Source organism: Rhinolophus hipposideros (assembly GCF_964194185.1).
Source record: "Rhinolophus hipposideros genome assembly, chromosome: 6".
Classification (NCBI taxonomy): domain Eukaryota; kingdom Metazoa; phylum Chordata; class Mammalia; order Chiroptera; family Rhinolophidae; genus Rhinolophus; species Rhinolophus hipposideros.
Window position 1 is genome coordinate 29358788 of NC_138052.1, and position 24817 is coordinate 29383604.

Here is a 24817-nt window from a genome sequence, read left to right on the forward strand (position 1 = left end):
TAGCAATATTAAGACTTGTGTTCAATCATGAACATAAAATCTCTTTCCATTTATTTACTTTTTCTCAATAATGCTTTGTAATTTATAAGTATGTTAAGACTTCTTTTGATAAATTTATTGCTATATACTGTATTCTTTTGATACAATTTGAAATAGAATTGTTTCCCAATTTCATTTGAGATTATTCATTACAAGTGTTAAGAAATATGACTAATTTTTGTATATTGCTCATGTATCCTGTAACTTTGCTGAACTCATGTATTAATTTTTATAGTTTCTTAGAGAATTCCTTTGGATGTACAAAGTCATATTATCTGAAATCAAGATAGTTTTACTGTTTCCCAATGTTGAAAGTCTTTTATTTCTTTTTCATGCCAGGTTTCCCTGGTCACAACCTCTAGTCCAATGTTGAATAGAAAAGGCAAGAGTAGATATCCTTTGTCGTGTTCCTAATCTAAGGGAAAGCAGTCATTCTTATACAACTAAGTATAATGTGAGCTGGGTATTTTTCATAGATGCCTTTTATTGGTTGAGGAAGTTCCTTTCTAATTCTAATTTGTGGAGTATTTTTATCATGAAGAATTGTTGAACTTTGTCAAATGCTTATTCTGCATCTGTTGAGATGATGGCATAGTTTTTGTCTTTGTTGTATTGCTAAGGTATATTATATTAATTAATTTTGGGATGTTAAACCAACCCTGCATTCCTGGAATAAATTTCACATAGTCATGGTGTATGATCCTTTTCATATGTTGCTGGATTTGGTTTGCTATCAATTATTTGAGGATATTTGCATCTATATTCATAAGAGTTATTGAACTGTGGTTTCCTTGTCTTGTGGTGTTCTTGTCTAGTTTTTGTATCAGAGTAATTATGGGTTCAGAATGAGTTAATTAGTGTTTTCTCCTCCTTTATTTTTTGGAAGAGCTTATGAAAAATTAGCATTAGTTGTTTTTTAAATGTTTGACAGAATTCACCAGTGAAGCAATCTAGACCTAGGCTTTTATTTTGGGGAAGTGTTCTGTTTTTGTTTTTGTTTTTTTTAAGCAGGTTTAGGTTCACAGCAAAATTTAGGGGACGATACAGACAGTTCTCATATACTTCTGGCCCCTATAAAGGCATAGCCTCCCTATTATCAACAACTCACACCAGACTGGTGCATTTGTTACAATTGATGAACCTACATTAACTCATTGTGGGAAGTTTTAAATTACTAATTCAGTCTCTTTAATGGTGGTAGGTCTATTCAGACTTTCCATTGTTTCTTTTTTTTTTTATTAGTTTCAGGTACACAAGACAAAGTAATACTTAGACGTTTTTCATTTATATCCCTCACACTGTGTGAACCCCCCAACCCCCTGCCCCCATCTACTATCCCTCTGACATTGCACAGAGCCATTACATTTCCACTGTCTCTATTCCTAACTCTGTACTCCGCTTCTTGTAAGTATATACATACATATATATACATACATATATATATATAAAATTATAGTTGGCATTCATTATTGTTCAGCTTCAGGTGTACAGTTCAGTGATCAGGCATCTACATTATCCCTGAGGTGGTCTCCCAAATGGGACACGTGTCCATTGGATACCCTACAAAATCTTTACATTATTGATTACATTCCCCAAATTAACTTTTGTAACCCCTTGGCAATCTTGTGGTTACCGACTGTTTTCTAATTCCGTCACCTTCCCCTTTAACCCGATCCCCCTCCCATCTAACAACTCTCAGTTTTTCCTCTATGTCTCCAAAACTGTTTCTGATTAGTTCATTCACTTATTCTTTTCTTTAGATTCCACATATAAGTGAGATCATATGGTATTTGTCTTTCTCTGTCTGACTTATTTTACTTAACATAATGTTCTCTAGGTCCATCCATGTTTGTTGCAAATGGTAAGATTTCATTCTTCTTTATGGCTGCGTAATACTCCATTGTATAAATGTACCACAGTTTCTTAATTCAGTCATCTACCGATGGGCATTTCGGTTGTTTCCATGTCTTGGCTATTGTGTATAGTGCTGCAATAAACATAGGAGTGCACAAAGATTTTTGAATTGGAGTTTTGGATTCCATTGTTTCTTGAGACAGTTTTTGTAGTAGTTTATGTCTTTTAGGAATTTATCTATTTCATGTAAGTTACCTAAGTTTTTTACTTCGTAATCCCTGATACTCTTTTTTTTTTCCCCTGCAGGTCAGTAATAATACCCTCTCTCTCATTTCTAATAGTGGTGATTTGATTCTTTTCTCTTTTTTTCTTTGTTATTCTTGCTAATGGTTTGCCAATTGTATTGATCTTTTCAAAGAAACAAATTTTAGTTTTGCTGACTTTCATACCTCAATTTCATTTATTTCCACTATAATTATTACTGTTTCCTTCTACTTTCATTAAGTTTAGTTTCTCATATTGTTTTAATATCTTAAGGTGGAAGAATAGGTTATTAATTTGAGTTGTTTGTCCTTTTTTTAAATATTGGTGCTGACAGGTATAATTTCCATCTAAGCACTGCTTTAGCTTAATTCCATATGTTTTGGCATTTTGTGTCTTATTTTCATTCATCCTAAAATATTTTTTCATTTCTTCTTTGACCCATTTGTTATTGAAGAATGTGTCATTTAATATCTAGACATTTTTGAATTTCCCAAATTCCTTTCTATTATTGATTTCTAATTTCCTTCCATTCGTACTGGAGAACATAGCTTATGTGATTTCAATTCTTTTAAATTTATTGAGGCTTTTTCAGTCCCTAGATATAGTCTATCCTGGACAATGTTCTATGTACACTTCAGAAGAATGTGTATTCTGATATTGTTGGGTAGAGTGTTATATGGATGTCTGTTAAGTACAATTAATTGCTTATAGTGTTATTCAAGTTTTCTCCTTGCTGATCTTCTTCCCAGCTGTGCTGTCCAATAATTAAAGTGAAATATTAAAGACTGCAACTATTATTATTGAACTATGTATTTCTCTCTTCAATGCTGTCAATTTTCCCTTGTGTATTTTGAGACTCGGTTATTTGTGTATTTATAATTATTGTATCTTCCCAATTGATAGACTTTTTAATCATTATAAAATGTCCTTCTTTTCCCTTCTAACAATTTATATTTTAAAATCTATTTTATACAGCTTTCTTATGATTGCTGTTTGCATGATCCATGCATTTCCATTTTTTAGGTTTCTTTTAGAAAATTTGCTTTCAGCTTGAAGAATTTTCGTTTATACTTCTTTTAATGTAGATGTGCTACCAGTGAATTCTCTCAGTGTTTGTTTGTTTGTTTGTTTGTTTGTTTTATATTTATTTCACCTTAATTTTTGAAAAATAGATTTTCTAGGTATAAGTTTTTCATTGGCAGGTGTTCAGGGTTTTTTTCCTGTTAGCACTTTGCTTATGTGATCCCACTGCACTGTGGCCTTCATTGTCTGTTGATGGTCAGCTTCTGATATTATTGGGCTTTCCTTATATATGATGAGTCCTTTGTCTTTTACTGCTTTTAAAATTTGTCTTCGTCTCTGTCTTAAACATTTTTTTACTTTTTTGTGTGTCCTGTTTGGAATTTCTTGAGCTTCTTGGGTGTGTCAATTAATGCTTTTCATCAAATTTAGAACGTTTCTAGCCATTCTTTTTTTGAATATTATTTCTCCCAGTTGGTGAGTTTAGTGGTGTCCCACATTTCTCTGAGGCTCTATTCATTTTTGTTTATTCTTTATCTCTGGTCTTCAGATTACATAATCTCTATTGATCTGTCTTTCAGTTCATTGATTCTTCTGCCAGTTCAAACCTACTATTGAGTACTTCTAGTGAATTTTTCCTTTAAATCATTATACATTTGAACTCCAGAATATCCAGTTGGTTCTTTTTTTATATATATGATTTCTATCTCTTTAGTAATATTCTGTATCTGTTAAAACATTGTCACCATGCTTTGCTTTAGCTCTTTGAACATGTTTATAATGGCTTTTTTGAAGTCTTTGTTTTCAGATATCTGAGCTGTATCACAGGCAGTTTCTGTTCACTTTTCATTCCTGTGTTTGGGTCATTCTTGTTTTTTGTATGTCTCACAATATTTCTGTGAAACATGGACATTTTATATAGCATGTTTTATCAACTATAGATACTGATACTCTCTTTCACAGGATGTTTGTTTTGTTGTTGTTGTTTTAACTGTCTAATGACTTAGCTAGAGTGTTTTAGTGTAGTCTGTTTCCCTCACTGTGTCAAGTTTCTGATAATACTCCTCAGAGTGTTCAGACTTGCTTATGCACATGGTTATCCTGGAATAACAGAGCTCTTTTTCACTGTCTCTTTCCCTGAGCTCTGATATGCTATCTGCTTCTCTTCGTATCCCACACGTCTGTTAAGCTCCACTGATTTCCAGTAGAATGCTTGAATTTTTTTAAATAAAGCTCAAAGACATAAATTACTCCACAGCAATGATCAAATTAAATTATGGCCCTTTTACTAGAACATTTTTTAAGGCCACTCTTTGAAGCTTGTTCAGATTCCAGAAGGACACTTCGCTATATCTTTCCTTGTTTCTCTCTGGTAAATACCCCCATTTCCTTGGGGGTATTTTTCTGTTTTGAACTGATAAATCTAGTAATTTCCTAGAGTTCACTGATGTGGCCTACCATTTTTGTTGTTTGTCTCATGGACTTACTAACCTCCTCTTCCTTGCTTAGCAGAGTAAACTCCATTGTTTGAAGAGCTCCTTTAAGCTTGAACTTTCACTCTGTTCTACATACAGTTAGTTTTTGGGGGGAAAGCTTGGGAACACTATCTTTATGGCCTCCCTCTTCCCATGGGTAGAATCTCTCAGCTATCGTTCTGAAGATAAGGGCATAGACAGTGGCCCACTTTTCTTGGAGTGACAGCCCTGTTTTATGAGCAGGACAGTTGCGGGGCAGTAGCCTCCAATCTTCTTGGCTTGCCCTCCTAGTGTGGAACTTCTGCTCTACAATTAAGCTGGGCAAGGAAGATTGGGGCCCCAGTGTTCTCAGCTTGAGTAAAACTTATAGTGAGAGCTGGGTGCTGGGAGGGAGCCTCTGACCTCTCAGCTGTACATGCTGAAACTTGGTTTCTGTAACACATCGCTAGAGTCCTGAGAAATGTGGATGGCTTGCCCCTCTCTAGGAGACACCGTTGTCCTTGACTGGGAGTTGGGAGCCCTTGTCCACCTCTACCCATAGTGGAACCTCTCTCTTACTGAGCTGGTGGTTACTGGTGAGAGAGGGAGTGGGTCTTGCCTCAAGTGCCACTCAGCACCACTGTTCTTACTAAGATTTAATAAATTGTCTTGCATAAAGATATCTTCATTTGCTTTGTGCCCTTAGGACAATTTCCAGAAATTATAAATGGTTGTGTTTTTATAAGTTTTGTCAGATACAGTTGTTTCACTGGGGACCTCCTCGCTCCTCATTCATTCCAGAAGTGCATCTGGGCCCTTAACTATTGGATGATATCCCATCAACCTCTCTGTTCTTCTCAGAAGGATCTTTTTTACTATGTGATTTATAATTTATCAGTATGTTGCTTATAGCTCTAGCAATCAGCAGCATCATGCCACAGACCACTTTGTGCACTATACATCGATGAAGTATAGCATCCCAAATATCACTAATACATGTGTAGACTTAGAGCCAACATGTATGAATAGGTGCAACCTAACTTAAGATCACCTGTTTATATAGATGATACTTTGTAGGTCATATGCAAGAAAAGGAAATTAAAAATTCTGGGTCACAACCAATCTAATTTTTTTGTCACATTACTGCCTCTCTTCGTACACAATGTAACAAAGCAGAGACGGGGCACTACCCCCTCTTTCTGAGAGAAGATAACCTCTCAGTTAACCGAGGCTACTTCAGGCCAAGCCAGGCCTTCCTTCCTTTTCCAGCAGCCATTCTCTTCCTAAAGCTTCCCTGGCTACAGGTGAGCTTCGCTCTGTTCTTTTGTTTAAAGAATTTTGTGTAAAGTTCTTTCGAATTTTAAAAGTTCTAAAGTTGGATTTTAAGAGTTTAACTCTGAAGAGTTAAGAATTTTAAGTGTTCTCACTTCTCACCCATCTCTGTTGTCACTCATTCTCCACTCTAATTTGCCCAAGAAAACTGGAGGCAAAGATCTTCTGGTCTATTGCTTGATAAAGCCTTCAGGCACCTACATATACGATGATAAATGGCTCCATTTTCTTGGGGATTTTTTTTGTTGTTTTATTTAATAATTGATATCCAGTCACTTCCTGTGGCTCACTGAAGTGTTATAATACTTCACTCACGTGCAGGGTTATTAAGTTTCTATGTTGTATCATTCCCATTTTCAAAAATGCATGGTACCCTGTCCAATGAACTTCAAACAGTTCATGCGGCCATTCATAGCCTTTTCTGTTGCTCCAGTTTACCCGTCTCACCTCTTCTCTGATCTTCTCCCTGTGCCGCACTTAGAGTGGGCTAACAACTTGCTGCTTTCTTCAAGCACATCATTTACTGCACATGCCCATGTTTTTCTGATCATGGATGCTTAAGCAAGTGATGGCCACAATATCCAGATAATAACACGAGATGCCAGGGCCCAGTCCATTCCTCTCGAACTAGAATCCTCCTGTGTGATGATTTTAAAAGCTCCTCAGTTGATTCTAAAGCTGCTTGATAACCATTGCTGTTCTCTTTTCTCTCCCTGCAACACCTCCCTATCTTATGCTTTTCCTTTGCCTTAAAAATCTTGCTCAACAAAAGCCAAAAGAGAATGACAGAGAGAGAGAGACCCCTAAAATATTACCATCTCTCAAAGTTTTCTTCAATTCTGTCTCCATTCTTAATCTAGTGGCTATTAAGGGTTGTTTTTGGCCGATGAGCATGGCTGATGTGCTCAGAGGGGTCCTCTACCCACTGAATTAGAGATAGTTCCTAACGTAGAGGCTCAAAATGCCAACTACTTACTTTCCCAACCTCCCTCACACATTGAACATGAGTCCATAAACAAGACTGCTGATCAGGCATACACCTCACAGTCTTTGAAGTAAAAAGTAGATGTGAAAAAGGAGATCCACAGATTCTGTTTCTGGAAAAGGTAGTAGTAGCAGCAACAGCTACTTCCAATTTCCAAATATAACAGAAAAGTTATTCTAGGGGCAATTGTCAACTTGCAGCTTCCAAGGAGGAGCCTTGCACACTGGGTAGCCTCCAATGCTGATTCTATAGTTTCCTATCTTTTAGTAAATCTATTTTCCATTGAAATGACACTGAGTTGGCTTCTAAGATTCAGGGACACCTAATAGAATAATCACCTCTCTGTACTCCTCATAGCACTCCATTTACATGCCAATATAGCAGTAAATTATCCTGTCTTGTAGTTAATGGCCAGTAGAATATGGGTTAACTCCGTCAAGAGGGAAGGAAAGAACATTCTAGTCAGTAAGCCATGTGGCTCGAAGGAAAGCGGAGAATACCAGGGACTGAGGGGATAGTGTGTCCAGAGATAACGTGAACTAATTGGTCAATGGTGTCAATGGATAGAAAGTTGTTAGAGCAATTAAGTGACTGGATCGTGACCATCCTAGCTCTACAAGAATGTATGAACATATTTTTAGTTTTATCTGAAGTTTAAGAACAATGTGAAGCTCTTGAGGGTTTTTCACTGGCAGATGTTATGATCAGATTTGCATGTGGAAAAAAATTACTCTTACTGTGTCATGAAGAATAAATTGGAGGTAAGGAAACACTGGTAATTTTTAGTAGGATTTGAGAGCTTTGCTCATAGAATTAAGAGGTTCTGTACTCTCCCAAGCTGATCACTGCTCCTGAAAAGGTCCTCCTACTAACCTTGAATTTTCCTGTTGGAGCAGAACAGTCCAGAGTGAAGAAATCCTTTCTCCCACCAGACAAGCCCTTTAACCATTAAAACTGACTGCAGTGCAGAACAGGCCAGGGCAATATTTTCTCCATGTTTTTAATAGTTATTACGGATAAAAGACTTAAATTTTTATCAAGTTCATTTAATTTTATATAGATGTATAACTTAGATTGGATTCTTTTGATATCCAGGTATTAAAACAGTTCTGGTTTTGTTTTGCTTTTTTTTGAAGAGTTGAGATAGCTTTCATCTTATTCTTTTAAAACTGAAAATGAAAACTAAAAAAGGATACACCACATTAAAACATGCTAATAATGTGCCTATATTATATTATTTTTCATAACATATACTATATATGTGTGTTTGTGTATGTGTCTTTATTTCAAGAGCTATTCAAAACAAAAATTAATTTTGAATCTACTGTTTGTGTTTTCAGTTGGTCTCAGAGAGTGAACTAATGATTCCAGTTTGCCAGATTGCAGATGGCCAGCCAAATAATTAGAGCTGCTACTGATTTTAATACGTACGACCTTCTGAATTTTAGCTAATCCCCCAAATCATTACAAAAGTCATTCAGTAGTAAATCACACAGTTTGGTTTTTCATTCATTTAGTCAAAGGCCTTTACTTGGGGAAGAATAAGTTTACGCTTCCAGCAATTCTTTCCAAGGATGCTTTAAAAAGCAATGTCCCAAACAAAGGCAAGGTATTTGATGGCTAATCTATGCAGAGTTGGTAGGGAGGAGTCTGTTAAGGCCGGTCAAAGCAGCCTGCTCACCACCACAGCACAGCAGGGCCAAGGAGAGAATCAGAGGTTCACAGCGCAGACAAAGGCTTTCCCAAGTTCCAGACTCTTACTTTATATGAGTGATTTTGTTTGCTGTTGCTGACCTTATTTGCCTACATCATTTCCTGGTTATTTTAACAAAGAAAAGTGTAGGATTTTATTAAGAAAAATTAAAATATCCTGAATAAAATATTCAATTTAAATATGAAAATTAAATTTAAATTGTAAATATTAAATAAAAATAATAAAATATGAAATTAAAATATTCTTTGTCCAAAGTACATTTAGGGAACTATTATTAGGTTGGTGCAAAAGTAACTGCAGTTTTTGCAATTATTTTTAACCTATAAACTGCAGTTACTTTTTCACCAACTGAGTAGGTTGAACGTAGGAAATTATCATTTTTGTAAGTCAAAATGATTGAATGTGGGCAATTTCATGTGATTCAACCTAATAAACCGTATTAGTGCGCTGTAACATACCATACTGTGTAGCATATTGAGTTTGCTCTTTCTGAGTAGATTTGGATATGTTTTTCTACATTTTTGTTACCATCAATTAATTATAACAAAATACTTACTTTTACCAAATAAATATAATTTTATTAGGTGCCAAAAGCACTTGCTGTGGACATTTTAAAACGAGATTATCGAACTCCAAAGAGACTTTTTAATAGTAAGGAAGGGGCAACAGGGTACAAATGTGCTGATGAACTGACCGGAACTGTAATGTGTTCAATGCCCTCATCAAGCTCTAGGATTTCGGCATTTTCTAGAGCCATCCCTAAGTCAGAGAATATACAGATCTCACTAATAGATCTCACTAATTCTCTGAGAATCTCAGGAAAGATGAGTGTCGATATAAATAATAAAAAATAATAGTGGTAGTAATTATAGCAGGTGACACTTAAACAGTTGGTACCATTGTAAGTGCTTTAGGTATATTAACTAATTTAATCCTCACAGCAATCCATTGACGTAGCTAGCATTATCATTATCCCCATTATACAGGTATACAGGTGAGGAAACAGGTACAGAACAGTTAAGTAATTTTTACAGTCACACAACAAATAAATGAGCCAAAATTTAAACCCAAGCATTCTGGCACCAGAGTCGATATTAAACCAACAATAAACTGCCTCTCGATATAAAGATGAGTTAGCATCTCTGAATCAATGTTAATACACTGCATGGGTTGCAGTATTAGTTGAAATACTACATTCTTTGAAGGTGCTTGTCAAGCTTCTTTCCATTCTAATAGCTACCATTCTGGACTATTAGAATGGTTCTCTAGTTAGGGTACGGATTTCTGATCTTCTCATTCTAGGCCAGCCAGCATACTGCTGCTAGATTAATATAAGTAAATCATCACTAATCCTGTTAGTACCTTGCTCAAATCCCTGTCATGACTCTGCATTTCATTCCCAGCAAAGAATATAAACGAGCACCCACTAGGATCCCGTAGCATAGCTGAAAGCACCTCCTCACAAGCTCAACATTTCTTTGATGTGTCTTGTTTTTATCTTTAAAATTCATACAAATTTTACCTCACTCTGTAATGTATCTGTTTTAATATGAAAATAATGTATAAAAATAGGTATCACTTAAATTACTTAATTCTTTAAGTTTTCAAATAAAATTATGTCAGGAAGATGCTTCATGTTTATCCTGAGCTTTCTAGTGTCGCATGAGGTATATATACTCCTGTTTGAAGAACACAGGTGTACAGAATAGATTTTAGGTGCCTTTGCTACATATTTAAGACTCTAAATTATCCGGCCCCATTCCAGCCTTTCTATGTTATAATTTGCTGTTTTCCTGCCTCAGTTCTCTAATACATCCGTCTACCCATCCACAATTAAACATACCCACCCTGTAGTAGGCGTTGCCTCCTAAAGATGTCTTGCGCTGTATATACCACCTGTATATCTTGGCTTTTGTCCTTGCTCCCTGCTTGGAATACCTTCCCTCCTCACCTCCATTAAAGTGCTAATCCTTCAAGAACTCACTCAAACACTAGCTTTTCCTGACTACCCCTAGTCAGGACTCTGAATTCCAATAACACATACTTGATGCTTATTATGTTATATTTTGATATTTGTATGACTAAGTCTCACACATAAATTTTTTAAGAGTTCAACATGCACAGAAGCAAAACAAGGACATTTCAAGCCTTGGACACGGTGTGTACAAAGGCCCAGGAATATGAAATGGCAGGGCATTCCAGTAAATGCTGGGTTGTTTAGAATGGCTGGAATGTAGAATATATACTGGGAATGTGAGAAAGGTAGAAACCAGACCACAAAGGAATGTATAACTCATGCTAACAAATGTATATTTTACCCACCCAAGTGCCCACTGTAATTAATGGGAAATCATTCAAGAATTCAAACGGGATGCTATATTAGATAAAGTCAACTTTGATGTAAATTTTCTAGTTTTTCATATTTTCTGTTTCCTTAGGTCTTTATTTTATGTACATGTAAAATTGTCGTTTTTATGCAGTCATTTTTTTTAACCTAGTGACTGTCCTTTCTCTACTCAGTGTGTATACACACACATATACAAAGAGAAATTATGTGTATTGCTTTAAAAAATGGGAACACACACGCACACACACCTGCCCCTTGCATTTCTCACTCTACAATACATTGTACAGATAGCTCTGATTTATTCTTTTTAATAACTGTAATATATGGACGTACCAAAATTTATTTAGCTATTCCCCTATTTATGGATGTCACCTTGTTTCCAGGTTCTTGATATTTTTAAGGTATTATATCTAAGTCAAACTTTATGTTTGTTTCACTAAATTCCACCTGTAATCTAGATCAATCCACCATGAAAATGAAATACTTATGTAAGTTTGGGTATATAAAAAGAAGTAAACTTATGTTGGTAATTTCTTATTTATTATGATTTTACTCATATTCTCTGTTTGCTGCCAAATTAGTGGATATTTAGGAGTTGTTCTCAATAGTAATATATCATTATAATGCTTGAACTATACCCATTCGATGACAGAGATTTTAAGTTAGAGTATAGTGATACCTTAAATATTAAACATAAATTACAATAATATTTTCCAAACTGAGAGGTCAATAGGAATTTCATGACTGAAAGGTTGCATGGTCAAACTACTTGGGAAAATATGCTGGATTGAACTGGGTTCTACCAGCATCTATTAGGTTTCTCTAAGAGTGTATTATTCATGAAACACCATTTGGTGAATGGTGCTCTATGTTTTTCTAAAACAGTATAGACATTTGAATCGTGTTCAGTCATGTAGATGGATTCCCAGGGGTCATTCTCATGGCACTTGTATTGGTCCCCCAGTTGTACAGGTCTGGGAAAGCAGAGACACTCAGATCACTGCTCACCTATGCAGGTGTTTTGTCCACTGCTTCTCCCCATACCTCTAATGCATCTATCCATCACTCACAAAAGCTTGCAATTTTAGTGATACTGGATTATGAATATTTTTGAAGCATACCCTGTACTATTTTTATCTTTGTTTTTATAAATCTTTTCTGTTCTATCTACCTATAATTCTTTGTTCTAATGTCTACATATTCGCATCTTAATTTTCTTTAAATGCTATTTTCTGTTTGAAGCACTACCCAAGCTCTCCAGTGGGAAGTAAACTATTCCTTGTTTGATTTTCTCATATCACTTTGCATTTCTTTCAATGATAGTACAGTTAACTTTCTGCTTTATGATTCATACAGTTGTTGTACATGTACACGGCAGTAGACATTGTGCTATGACCTCGAGTTCTTGCTGTGGAGGAGCCCATAAGCCAGCTGAGGAGGCAGATACATAAACAAATTTGTACAATTGAATGTGATATGTATTTAAAGGTACACTGTGCTAGTGGTAATAGAATAGACATGAGGAAATATGGACTAAAGTGTTTGATTGTAAATTATACAACTAAGATTTTAACTTCATTTAGAGCATTCAAGTCTAGAATTGAAGTAAAATGTTGTAGTGGTTATTATACGTAACTTCCTCTTCTAGTAGCTTATAAGTGCCTCGAAGACCTGGTTTGTGTAGTTTTTTTTTTCCCCTCATATTTCCTATTGCACCTAGCATTACTGTAGATACATAGAATGTACTCTATAAATATTAGTTAAATTAATTTCTAGGAGCTGCTTATTTAAAAAAATATTTAACTCACAGACTGCAATTTAATATATCTGCATATTCAAACTACTATTTTTATTCCTAATTTAAGATGTGATTGTAGGAAAGGTGACAAACCCACAAAACTTTAAAATCTGGATTATTTGACTCTTTCTCAGTAGCACTTTGTAATCTGTAGGTTTATTCTCTGGGTTCTGCCTTTGCACAAAATATTCTTCGATACACTATTTTGAATATGCACACTAGTTTCATCTGAATTCTAAAACCAACTAAATGTGATATCAAACTAAGTTTAGTGGGTCAAAAGTTTTGTAGGCCTTTTCAGGTCAAAAGCAACAAGGGATCTTGTGAGGTACAAAAGCTAATTATAAAGGCAATTACAAAAGAGAAACTCCAAACATATGTTGAGCAATTTCAGCATTTCTGGGCCTGGTTTATGGCCTTCCAGGATAACCATTTTGAAGGACAAAACTTGTATAAAATATGTTTATTTAAATACCAGATCTTCATAGTTATAGTTTGTGACTCCGCTTTATTAAAATGAGTTGGTTTTCTTGGACTGTAACAAAAATCATCCTTGTTATCTGAGTATTGGATCTCTTTCTTACTAAAGGAGCCTAATTTGAAGATAAGACCAAGGACATATCAGATGGAGCAAACACTGTACAGCAGCATTTATTTCAACTGCACTTACTCAGTTTCTGAGAAGTGAAACAAGAGTCGAGCTAAACTTTACTTTTGCTCTAGCCAGAAAAATAAAAAAAGAATCACCGGTCAAATTAATCCTATAGACCTGAAGAGACAGATCTACTTAAGAAAAAAAAATGTCTTTTTTAAAGCCTTTGAGCTCATTTGGAATATGCATTTAATTCCAATTTTAATTCTTTAGAGTACTTTGTTTTACAAGTTTATAAAATGAAATTTTGGGGGGACTAGGTACCATTTTGGAACTTTCTTTAATTAGTGTTTTATTTATAAATAATAAAACAATTGTACTACTCCAGAGTTTACCAATTAAGTCTGATAAAATTCACTCATTAGGTATTAGTACAGAATACATATTTTCAAAAAGTTCAAACATGTTTATGGAGCACACAACCATGAATTTCAAAGTGTGAAATAGAGATTCAGCAGGCAGGGTACTAGCCTAACCTTTTAAGTTTGATGGATAAAGGAAGCCAGCTGAGCTGCTGTCACACGCATGACCTGGAATGACTTGAACAACAATTGTACATTTTTAGATTTTTATACAAAACCGATATTCACAAATAATATCCAACATTTTCAGACTTTTTATAGGGTACTTTGATTTTTGTGAAAATAAATTGTAACTGTTTCAAGGCATAGTTTGCTTTGTGAAGAAGTTGTGCTGATGTTATTAAAAATTATGATAATAACAATTAACATTTGCATACTGCTTCCTGTTTACCAAATATATTGATTATCTCAGTTGATCCTAGAAACAATGAAGATAATTCTTATAAGGTAGGTAGGAGTTAAGACTCATTTGGTTGCAGTGAAGAACTGTTCCCTCTTCCCCTCCCCTCTACACACATACACTCAGCCTTGGACCAGAAAGGGATATTTTGGTTCAAAGGATGGTATGGTCTGTAAATAGGCTAATTTGCATCTTCCAACTCTTTCCCTCTAGATTGGCTCCATTTTCAGCCTCACACCTGGTGACCCTGACAGTTTTGAGTGTCGCTCTCCTGATTTGATTAAATACGTATCGTTAGACATATCACTGTGGACAGAGGGATAGGGGGATATACAGAGGGAACCAAAAAAAATGTATACACATTTCAAGAATGGAAAAAACTGTGTTAAAATTGTAATACAATAAATGACGCCAGCATTTATTTAACGCCAGCTTTTGAGCGAACGTCATACTACACATTTCTACCGTAATTCAATTCAACTTTGAAAAGTAATACATAGATAACATCTCTTAAAATGTGTACATTTTTTGGCACCCCTGGTATTTACTGTCTTTGGCCGTTAGGCCCACCTCTAAAGCTGGGGAACGGGTTGAGTTGTCCAAAGGGAAGTCAGTATACAGTTACCAGAAGTAGCAGGAAAGCATGGTGGGAGGCAAACTTCATTATCATCTCCACATTACAGTGAGAAAATAGATATTCAGAGAGGCTAAATGACCTACCCAAAGATAGGTCTTCTAGTTAGAAATCCTGGCCCAGGCTGCCTTAAAGGAAAAGGGAAACAACAATGGATAAGAAAAGAGAGGTGGTTCCAGCTCTGACATTTGTTTCTAGTTTGTTTTGTGAACCAGACATGATTGATTTGAGGGTGATAATTGAGTCTGTGGGGTGGTTGAACAAGACATTTGTGGGAAATAAAATGTCCCAAAGTCTGCGCAAGAGGGGAGGGAGAAGGGGGTACAATGGACATGATCCTTATAATCCAGAGTTAGGAATTGGGATTATAATTAAAATAGCTAACATTTATCAACCAGTTATTATGTCTCAGGCACTGTGCTAAGCACTGTTCCTATAATGTATCAGTTAACACTTAACATCCCTATGAAATAAGGATTTTTACAGATGAGGAAGCTTAATCAAAAAGAGGTTTAGTATCTTATCCAAGATTATATAACTAGAAAGAGGTAGAGCTGAGATTTAAACCCAGGAAGCCCAGAACCCACTGCAGTGCCTGTTTTCTGCTCCATTGTTATAGTCGTTGGCTGCCATTGCAGATGTTTGGTGCAACAACTATTTTCTAGAAAATTACCTTAAAAGGTTATATGATACAGTTCATATGCAACCACATTTAACCATTTATAAACACCTCCTGAGTTTCCATAAATAATTGTTCATGTTAATTTTATGCTATTTTCATTTTGTTTTATATTTGTCAAAGTTACGCATGCACATAGTATAAAAAAATCTAGTCCTACAAGACTTATTTAAAAAGAAAAAGGAAAACAGCAGTTCCCTGCTCTGTACCTCCTTTCAGCATTTTTCCAATTCCCAGAAGCATTACTTTCTTTTTTTCTTTTTCTTTTTTTTTTTTTTTGCTGATTCCTTTGGTATTTATGAAAAAGAATATCTCTAAATAACATGATTATACTTCCACTTCTTGATTTTGTTTTCAGCTTCACATATAGTCTATGAATTTGACACTATGGAAGCTGTAGACTTCGATTCATTTTATATCCCTCACACCATCATTGCAAATACACCATCTTGTCAATATAGTTATATCATGATTTTGATATTTAATATTCAATTTCATACATTTTATATCTACATAAACTCTTTGTGGTTGAACCATATCATGTATCTAATTCTCTGCTTTCCCTAAAACTAACAATTGTCCTTTTTTTCATTTGCTTGGTTTCCAATGTTCTTGTTTCTGATTCAGCTGCCACCTCTGTCCCTCATAGTACAGATCCCCTTTTACTGTCACCATGGGACTTCTTTTTGTCCCTGTTTTGAATTGGATCTCCTGTTTTTAAAGTCTTTTCCTTCTTCATTTACTCGCTCATTTTGACGGGGTACTTCTACCAGTAGCTTTGATCTTGCCTGTCTGAAAATGTCCTTATGCTTTACTAACATTTGACTGATATTGTGGCTGAGTACAGACTTTCTGGTTTGGAATTCATTTTCTCTCAGAATTTTTATATTCTCTCTCCATTGTCTTTTAGTATCCATCCAATGCTGAAAAGTTGAAAGACGATCTAATTTCTGTTCCGTGTATTTTTTTTCTTCCTGGAACCTTTTACTATTTTTTATTTGTCCCAGAGCTTTGAAATTTTATTATGATGTGCCTTGTTGGGGATCTATTTTCATTCATTTTACTAGACACTCAGTGAGCCCTTTTAATCTAGAAATTCATGTTCTTTAATGCAAGAAAATTTTCATGAATTATTTCTCTGATGATTTCTTTCTCCATTTTCCCTTTTCTTTCTGTTATTTGGATGTTGAAGCTCATAGACTGGTCTGCTAAATTTCTTATCCATTCTCTCCTGTGTCCTTTCTCTTAGTCTCTTTATTTGCTAGGATATCTTCTAACCTTTCTATTGAAGTTTCCATTTCTATCATAATTTTAGTTTTTGGCAGCACTTTCTTTGTTCCTTTTTTTAAAAAAAGAAATCAATTTATTCTGTTTCATGGATGCAGTTCTCTTATCTCTTTGAAGATAATTTTTTTGAAATTTCATTTCCCTGAATAGTTATGTTTCCTTCCTGTTTGTTTGCTTGTTTGTTTCTTGTAAGACTTCATCTTTCGTGTTAGAAGTTTTCCTCAGACAACTAGTGTGGCTGTCACCTCACGTTTAAGGTAGTAAGAAAGGGGGATGCCTAAATAACACATAACTGGGGCTTAATTAAAACTGTGAATTCCCTAGATGTGACTATGCTGTTTTTTGTTCAGGAACCCCCAATATCATTTTATTTGATACCTTTCCTAGTCCAGTTAGATTCATCAAAGAAGAATCTTTCACTCTCCTGTTGAGAGGTTGTAAGATGCAAATCAAGTAGAAGAGGACTTGGAAGTCTTAATATTCGTCATATAAAATGTCATTCAATTCTGTTTTCAGTAGACTACTCTGCCCTCCAGAATTCTCCAAAGAATAAACATTTAGTCTTCTGCTGGGATGAGAGAGGGAGGGGTACTTGTCCAGTTGTGAATGGTAGAAAGGGAATGTGAGGGACTAATTCTTAAATAGACTTCCAAGCAGGCTTGCTCTGATTTCCATCTTTAACCCACATTCATGAGTCTGAGTACCACCAATTCCTAAGTTTTTTGGAAACTGTATTGCAAATAAATTGTATCTTGGCTTTACTTACTGTTAATTTATGATTCAACTAGCTTGGGTCTGCTGGGTCAGTTAACTATAGTTCTTTTGCCTTCTAGCTTCCAAATTTTAGTTACTATCATGGATCTCTATGCTGCTTTTTTCCTTGGCTCATGCTTTTTAATAAAATATCTAATATGATATTGTATTTTACTGGGTTTTGAAAGGGGATGAAGTTAAATGTGTATACTCTATCTACCATCATTAACCGGAAGACAATATTGCTGATTTTATCTACTCAATAGTTGCTTCTTTTTAATATTTGTTAGATTTGAGAAATACCTTTTGTGAAAAGACAATTTGTATTTGGAGAAAGTAGAAAATCAAAATATTCAGTTCCAACACCCAGTCTCAGAGTAAGATTTGAGGAGATTGCCGTTTCTATATCATATATTTTATATTTAAATGATTTTATTATGATACAGAACTGCTTCCTTCACAGCATGTGGGAAAGTATATTGCTCCACTGGCCTGGGAACAATGACTAGGAGCCATATATTACAGAACTTAAGCTCTTATAGTCAGGACACAGGACAAGATGATCAACTTGTCCAAAGCAAAAACTGAACAACGGAGTGTAAACTTAGAGAAAGTAGGTATATCCACCAACTGCGGACTAATGTGCTATAACATTTCATAATGTAAATACATGTATGAAATAATTTTTTATTATCACACTATGTTTTTTGAATAAATAGCCAGACACTCAGAGAAGTTAAGTTACTTCTACAAACTCATACAGGTAGAGGGTGACAAAGGTAGAAATTGATCCAGGATTTGCTTACTTCAAAGGTAGTACTCTTTGGAAGGAAATGTGCATCATAAAATCTGGAATTATGTGACCCTTGTTAAAGGTCTCGAGAACCTGATAAGAAGTCTAAAGAAAGGCTACTATCAGTAATTGTAACGGGAAAATCACACCATTTATTACTTGCACATTTTCACCCAACCATTTCATTGAATCCTTGTAACAGCCCTGTGAGCTGACTATGTAGATTTAAATTTAAAGTTATTTATCTTAAATGTATAAAACATCATTTGCCTATATCTAAAATCGAGTTGTCTCACAAACCCCTTTTCCTGGTATTCCCCGCCACCACCATTGTTTCCACAGATAAAGGGAAACATGCTCTTACAGATGGGTAGTTGCTTGATCACTTCTGAATTAAAATTAAGTCAACTTAGGCTTTGAACGAAGATTCTTCCCCTCCCCCTTATTCTCTCCTTCCCTTCTACTCTTCCCCAAATTCCTGGGGAGACTCGTATCATCCTGCCATCATCAGTGGATGAGTACGGGATTCCACACGCTTCTCTCTGCTTGCTTATCTCTGCTGAGTCACTGCTTGGCCCTTGGCATTTTGGCACCATGCGGCAGTGTCCACCGAGTTACAGTTCCTGTTACTCGGCCTCTGGACTTCATACTCTGGGTCGACTGCTACGCTCCTTGCCATCGTCTCCAGTTGGAAGGACCATGCACTCTTTGCCCCATGTCTTCAAACTTCAGTCTCCTATATGTCTGCCAGCTCAGCCTTAGACACCTTTGCCTACACTGTCATGGCAAAGGCTTCAGTCACTTTTCAGATGTTCCGCCACAATACACTGGCATGCTTAAAGCCCAAAGATGTCTCAGACAAATCCTCCCAGGTACCTTCCTCAGTCATCGTCTTCTGTACTCTGCGCTCAGACAATTCGGTGCTCTTTCCTGCTTGGTGGCCAGTATCTTATTTCCCTTGCATGGGAAAACATGTGTTATATCCTCTCATATTCTTGTCTACAGTTTTTATGCTATAAGCTTTATAATGAGAATGTGAAATAAGGCCACTTTGAATGTACTGAACGATCAATTGGCAGAACGAATTATGTGAAGAAAGCAAGGTAGAGAGCAGTGTGTATAACCTGCTCCATTTCTGTATATACATGTGTAGATATGGCAGTGCTTTAAACATTTCTGGAGGAAAACATGGATCTGGTATCAGAGGGTTGCCTCTGGGGAGGGAAAACAGATGTTTAGGGGACAAGACAGGAAGAGAAATTTTTCACTGCCTTTTTATATCTTTCAAATTCTGTATTACGCAAATAATTTATTCAAAAAAATAAAACATCATTATAAAACATTTATAATTGGCTTCTTCATTCCTGCCAGGCTCCAGATCATCTGATTCTCAGCCACAGACAGAAAGTAGCTCTTTTGGCAAAGCTCTTTTTTTCCCTTCTTTGCTTCCTGATGTGTCACTCTTTCTTGTAGAATTTACTGAAGGCTGCATGAAGTAGCAACCTGTTCCAACATTCTGATTTTTTCCTTCCATTTAAAGGGAAAATAATTCAGTAGGAACATGGCCTGAGTCCCAAATGTAACAGATGTTAGTTTAGCTATTTTGATAATTTGCCAGACTGAGATAAAGGGGTCCTCACAACCCTTCACCTGACCCCTTTGGCCAAGCCAAGTCTATATTTTAGGGTCTGTTACTTGCAAGAATTTTTGTTATCGGCACGATTATTATACTGAATAAGTATTTAATAAATTATGATGAATATAAATGCATGAATGAATAATTTTATCTATAAGAATAAATCATCTAATTTTAAATGTAGTAACCAATAGAGATTTTTTTTAGTCTGTGGTTTAAATTTTCCGTTTTCCACTAATTATAGCTGTCTTTTTTTTTTTTTTGCCTCACTTCAAGATCCGACTAAGGATCATTTATTGTATTCAGTTGTCACATTCATTTAATCTCCTTTAATCTGAAAAAAAAATTCCGAGCCTTTTTGTGTCATGACATTGACGTTTTTTAAACATCTGGGCCAGTTGTTTGTAAGATGTCCCTTAATTTAGATTTTTCTGTAATTTTTTTTATTAGATTCAGATTAAACATTCTTGGCAAGAATACTCCACTGATGATGATGTGCCATCTCAAAATATCATATAAAGAATAAGAGGAAATTTTTAACACAGTAGACAAACACACTACTATTGCTTGATGGAAGGTGCAATTTGAGTTTTCAATTATTTTTGCTTTAATTTTATACTGATGGGTTATTTCAAATTGGGTTGGTACCTAAATAGACCAGGTATCAGTAAATAGTATTTTATCCAATCCATTGGATATCATATTGGAAGAACAAAAAAAATCCCCTTTTAAATTTATGAGTTTATTGTTTGTTTATAACAGTTTGGGAGCTGATATAACCAAGTTTCTGACTTGCAAAGCTGAGAGCCAGGTGGTAATAATATCTACCTCACATCATTAAGGTAGGAATTGGTTGAGATGTGAACAGAAGTAAAATGTCACTAACAATAATGTGCTCTGTGAAGGGTCTTTAGTAATATAACCAACACCATCCAGGTATTTTTTTTAACCACATGTATAGCATATGTTATTGTATCTGACACTGTTGTAATAATTTTATGAATATTAATCTTTATGACAACTCTCCTAGTTGGGGACTATTATCCCCATTTACAGATGAGGAGACTGAGGCACAGAGAAGATAAATAATTTTTCCAAGGTCCTACAGCGCATCAGTGGTACCATTTCAAACGATTTATATATGAGTCCCCTCTTGAAAACAGACAGCCCATATATCTCCAATCTGCACTTAAAGGTAGTTTCCATTCAGCTCTCCTTTAAATAATCATGTGTTGTCTATGTTATTTCTGTTACAGAGAGAAGAGGTATTCCCTCATAGGGACTCATAAAGGCATAAAGCATCTAGAGATTTACTGCCTCCATTACGCTGCTGGGTCTCACAGCACTTATGTTTTTATCAGTTTCTCTCCAGAAGGTAGGAATTATGTTTTCTCTCCATGAATTTTTTATATAGTTATAGTTTTCTTGTCTGTGAACTTAATTTTTATTAAATATGAAAAGCATCTGACATCTATAGATTAAAATGCAAAAAGTTAAGACACATAATCATGTTGCTCGGAAAGATATTTCTATTATGTAATAAAATAAATACATGTTGATTGTAGAAAGAAAAAAGATAAGACAACACAGAAAAATACAGTAATTCTACCACCTTGAGACAACTATTCTTTATATTTTGTTGTATGTCTTTCTGAATTTGTTGATATATAGATATGTATATATGCTTAACATATGTATCTATGTAATTATTATGATTATGACTAGAAACAATAGGATATAAATGCTCTTTGGCTAGACCGCTTCTTTTACTTAGCAAGTTATTGCAGCATTTTTCATGTCAGTAATACCATCCACATTACCATTATTGATAGTTGTATAATATTCTAGTTAAAGGATATAACATAAATTTGTAACCACTTTTCAATTCTTGAGTATTTGGGATGTTTCCAACTTTCCCCCCATGGTTAACATGATTTCAGTGAACATCCTTGTACATAAATCTTTTAATGATTTTTTAGGACAATTTCCAAATTATGCTATATCTCATAACCTCAGTTCCTAAGCATGCTTTTTGATGAAAGGGTTCCATGGCCTATAATACAAGGAAACCCTGTCTATTATCCACCATCATGGAGAATACCAATGTAGAGTAGTATACTAAGTTTTAGAAATCAAACATATTTGATTATAGAATCCATTCTTAAAATAACATCTGTCTGTGGGATGTTGATAGTTGGAGAAGTGCATGTGTGGGGGAAGGGAGCATATGGGAAATCTCTGTACTTTCTACTCAGTTTTCCAGGCTGTGAGCCTGAAACTTCTCTAAAAACTAAAGTATTTTGTAAAAAGCAAAGGAAAATTTTAAAAAGGAAAAATATTTTAAATGCCATTATATAAATTTACTTTTAAAACTAAGTTTAGACTTCCATGTGCATGTGTGCATGTACACCATACACACACACACACACACACACACACTAACATCTGACAACATCCCACTTAAGACTTTGGAAAATACTAGCTTATGTTATATTCTTAAAAATGGAACAGGTGGATCAAAGGGTAAACATGTTGAAAGCCTCTACCAGTTTGCATTTGCAGCAACTTTGTATGAGAGTGCCACTTACTTTCTCTTTAGTATTGTCATTTGATATTAACTGTTTTTGCTTTTAAGTAAATTTGAATTGGCAAAAGTATATGACATTTTAATTTTCTCTGATTTGATTACTAATGAGATAAATATCTTTTTATATTGTAATTTGTCCTTTATACCCGGGGTGCCAATAAAAATGTGTACACATAACTTGTATTCATCTTTTGTTATTGTTATATATTGACTATTACAATTTTAATAGAGTTTTTTATTTTCCTAAAATGTATATACATTTTTTGGCACCCTCTGTATTTCTTTTATGATCATCACATTTATGCTCCATTTGAAATTTTTCTTGGGTTCTTTGATGTTTTTTCTTGATCGATAAAAATCAAAAATAATATTAAGAATATTAACACTGTAAATCACATGTGTTACAATTATGGTTTTTCATTTTTTTATGTTTTATTGCAATATTTTGTTTTTGTTTTATGTGTTTTTTGTTTGTTTGTTTCGGGGTTTTGGGGGGGGGGGGTTTGTTGGTTTTTTTGCCAAGTCAGGTTAGCATTCTATGAGGTTAAATCTATCATCTTCTTCATGGATTCTTGTTTTGGTGTCGCTGTACATTGATGTTTTAAAAAACGGTTTATTATGGACAGTTTCAAACATAGACGATTTGGCAGATTAGTATCCTGAACCACCAGGTACCTTAATCTGGCCTCAATAATTAATAATTTGTGGCTAATCTTGTTTCATTTCAACCTCTTGTATTATTTTGAAGGAAATTCAGACATTAAATCATTTCATCTTTTAGTATTTCAGTATGAGAGTGACTTTAACAGTAATTTAACCTAACCTGTGTTTTATATCTGCCATAGTTTGTATTGCTGAAATTATTGACTTTCACTACATCATACTTATAATGTTATACCAAACATCAGTCTTAGCTAAGATTAGTGTTATGTAATTCAGGATTTTAAAATAGCCTCTATGATAATTTTATTATACTAAATACTTATGAAAATGTTGCTCATTTCTCATGGATTAAATATACACATCTGTATGACCCATACTTTTTTTGTTGTTACTAAAGTTATAGCTTAATAAAAAGCCTGTTTCCATTTGTACTAAAGTTACGCCTTATCAGAAGCTGTAATTTTTTACACTGTGATATAAGTTTCATTTTTCTGTCCTCAGAAGGTACTGTTGTAAATTGTGAATTGTGTTATTCTATTTTAATAGGGACTTTCCCAAGTCTTTTGAGTAAGACTTTACATATGCCTCTCCAGAAATATAACAGGTCTTTTGAATTCTTGGGTTTAGGTAGAATACAAAACTTCATGTGTTATATGTGATTAGTATCTGATTCATTTTTAAGGTATCAGTTCAGAAAAAAGCAAACATTTTCGGGCTCGTATGTAGAGTTTAATAGTGAATAAAATAGTTCATAGGAAATTAAGAAAATATTCTATGATTACTAATGCCAGAGAGTACAGAAGATTGCCAGATGTGGTTCTTATTCAAAGAAGGATACAAAAACAAAGTTAGTCTCAACTAGAAATAGAATTGTCAGTGTAATATTTGCATATTAAAAGCAGAGAAAGAAAATAAGTCTGAACCTTAGTCATGGCTAAGTAAAATCATGTAAGTTTTAATAGTTAAAGAGACCTTTGGGTTAATTTGTCAGATCATATCAAAACAAAAGAGCAGAGAGTTTAACTCAAGTTTGTCCAATCACAGAAATGTTTTTTCCCAGTTTTCTCAGAAGACATTTAAGAAGTAAATAAAAGGTTCTAAAAAGTTATCAACAACAATAACTAATGATTATTAAGTGCTTACTATTTATCAGATAATCTATAAAATATTTCAAATTGTTTGTTTCATTTAATCCTCACAATGTACTTTGAGGTACGAACTATTAGTATCCCCTTTATACAGGTAGCGATCTGACTCTAATATCCAGGCTGTCTGGAACACATAGTCCTCACTCTTAATTGCTGTTCTTACAAGAAGAGTCCCTACGTGTTATAATCAGTAATAAATTGTATTTCACTATCAACTCAAGCAGACAGAAATACGGGAAGAACAGAGAAAGGATTGCAATGATCAATCCTAGAAATAAAGCAAGAATGGAAAGTTTTGGCAAGAGAGATGGCAAAAAATAATATTTTTTATATCCTAAGTTAAAAAAGTGAAAGGTCTAATTAAAGAAATTTGTGGCATGATTTGACTCTAACTTATTCCCTAATTGTCATTCATT

General features: G+C 34.7%; 1 protein-coding gene across 6 annotated transcripts in view; it reads left to right on the plus strand.

Moving 5' to 3' along the window:
• Positions 1 to 24817, plus strand: part of MBD5 (methyl-CpG binding domain protein 5) — a 380468-nt gene that overhangs the window by 232866 nt on the left and 122785 nt on the right. For all 6 annotated transcript variants that reach the window (XM_081051257.1, XM_081051256.1, XM_081051260.1 and 3 more), the window contains exon 4: positions 21260 to 21378. The gene's annotated coding sequence lies outside the window, so the exon portion shown is untranslated. The remainder of the gene's footprint in view (positions 1 to 21259; positions 21379 to 24817) is intronic.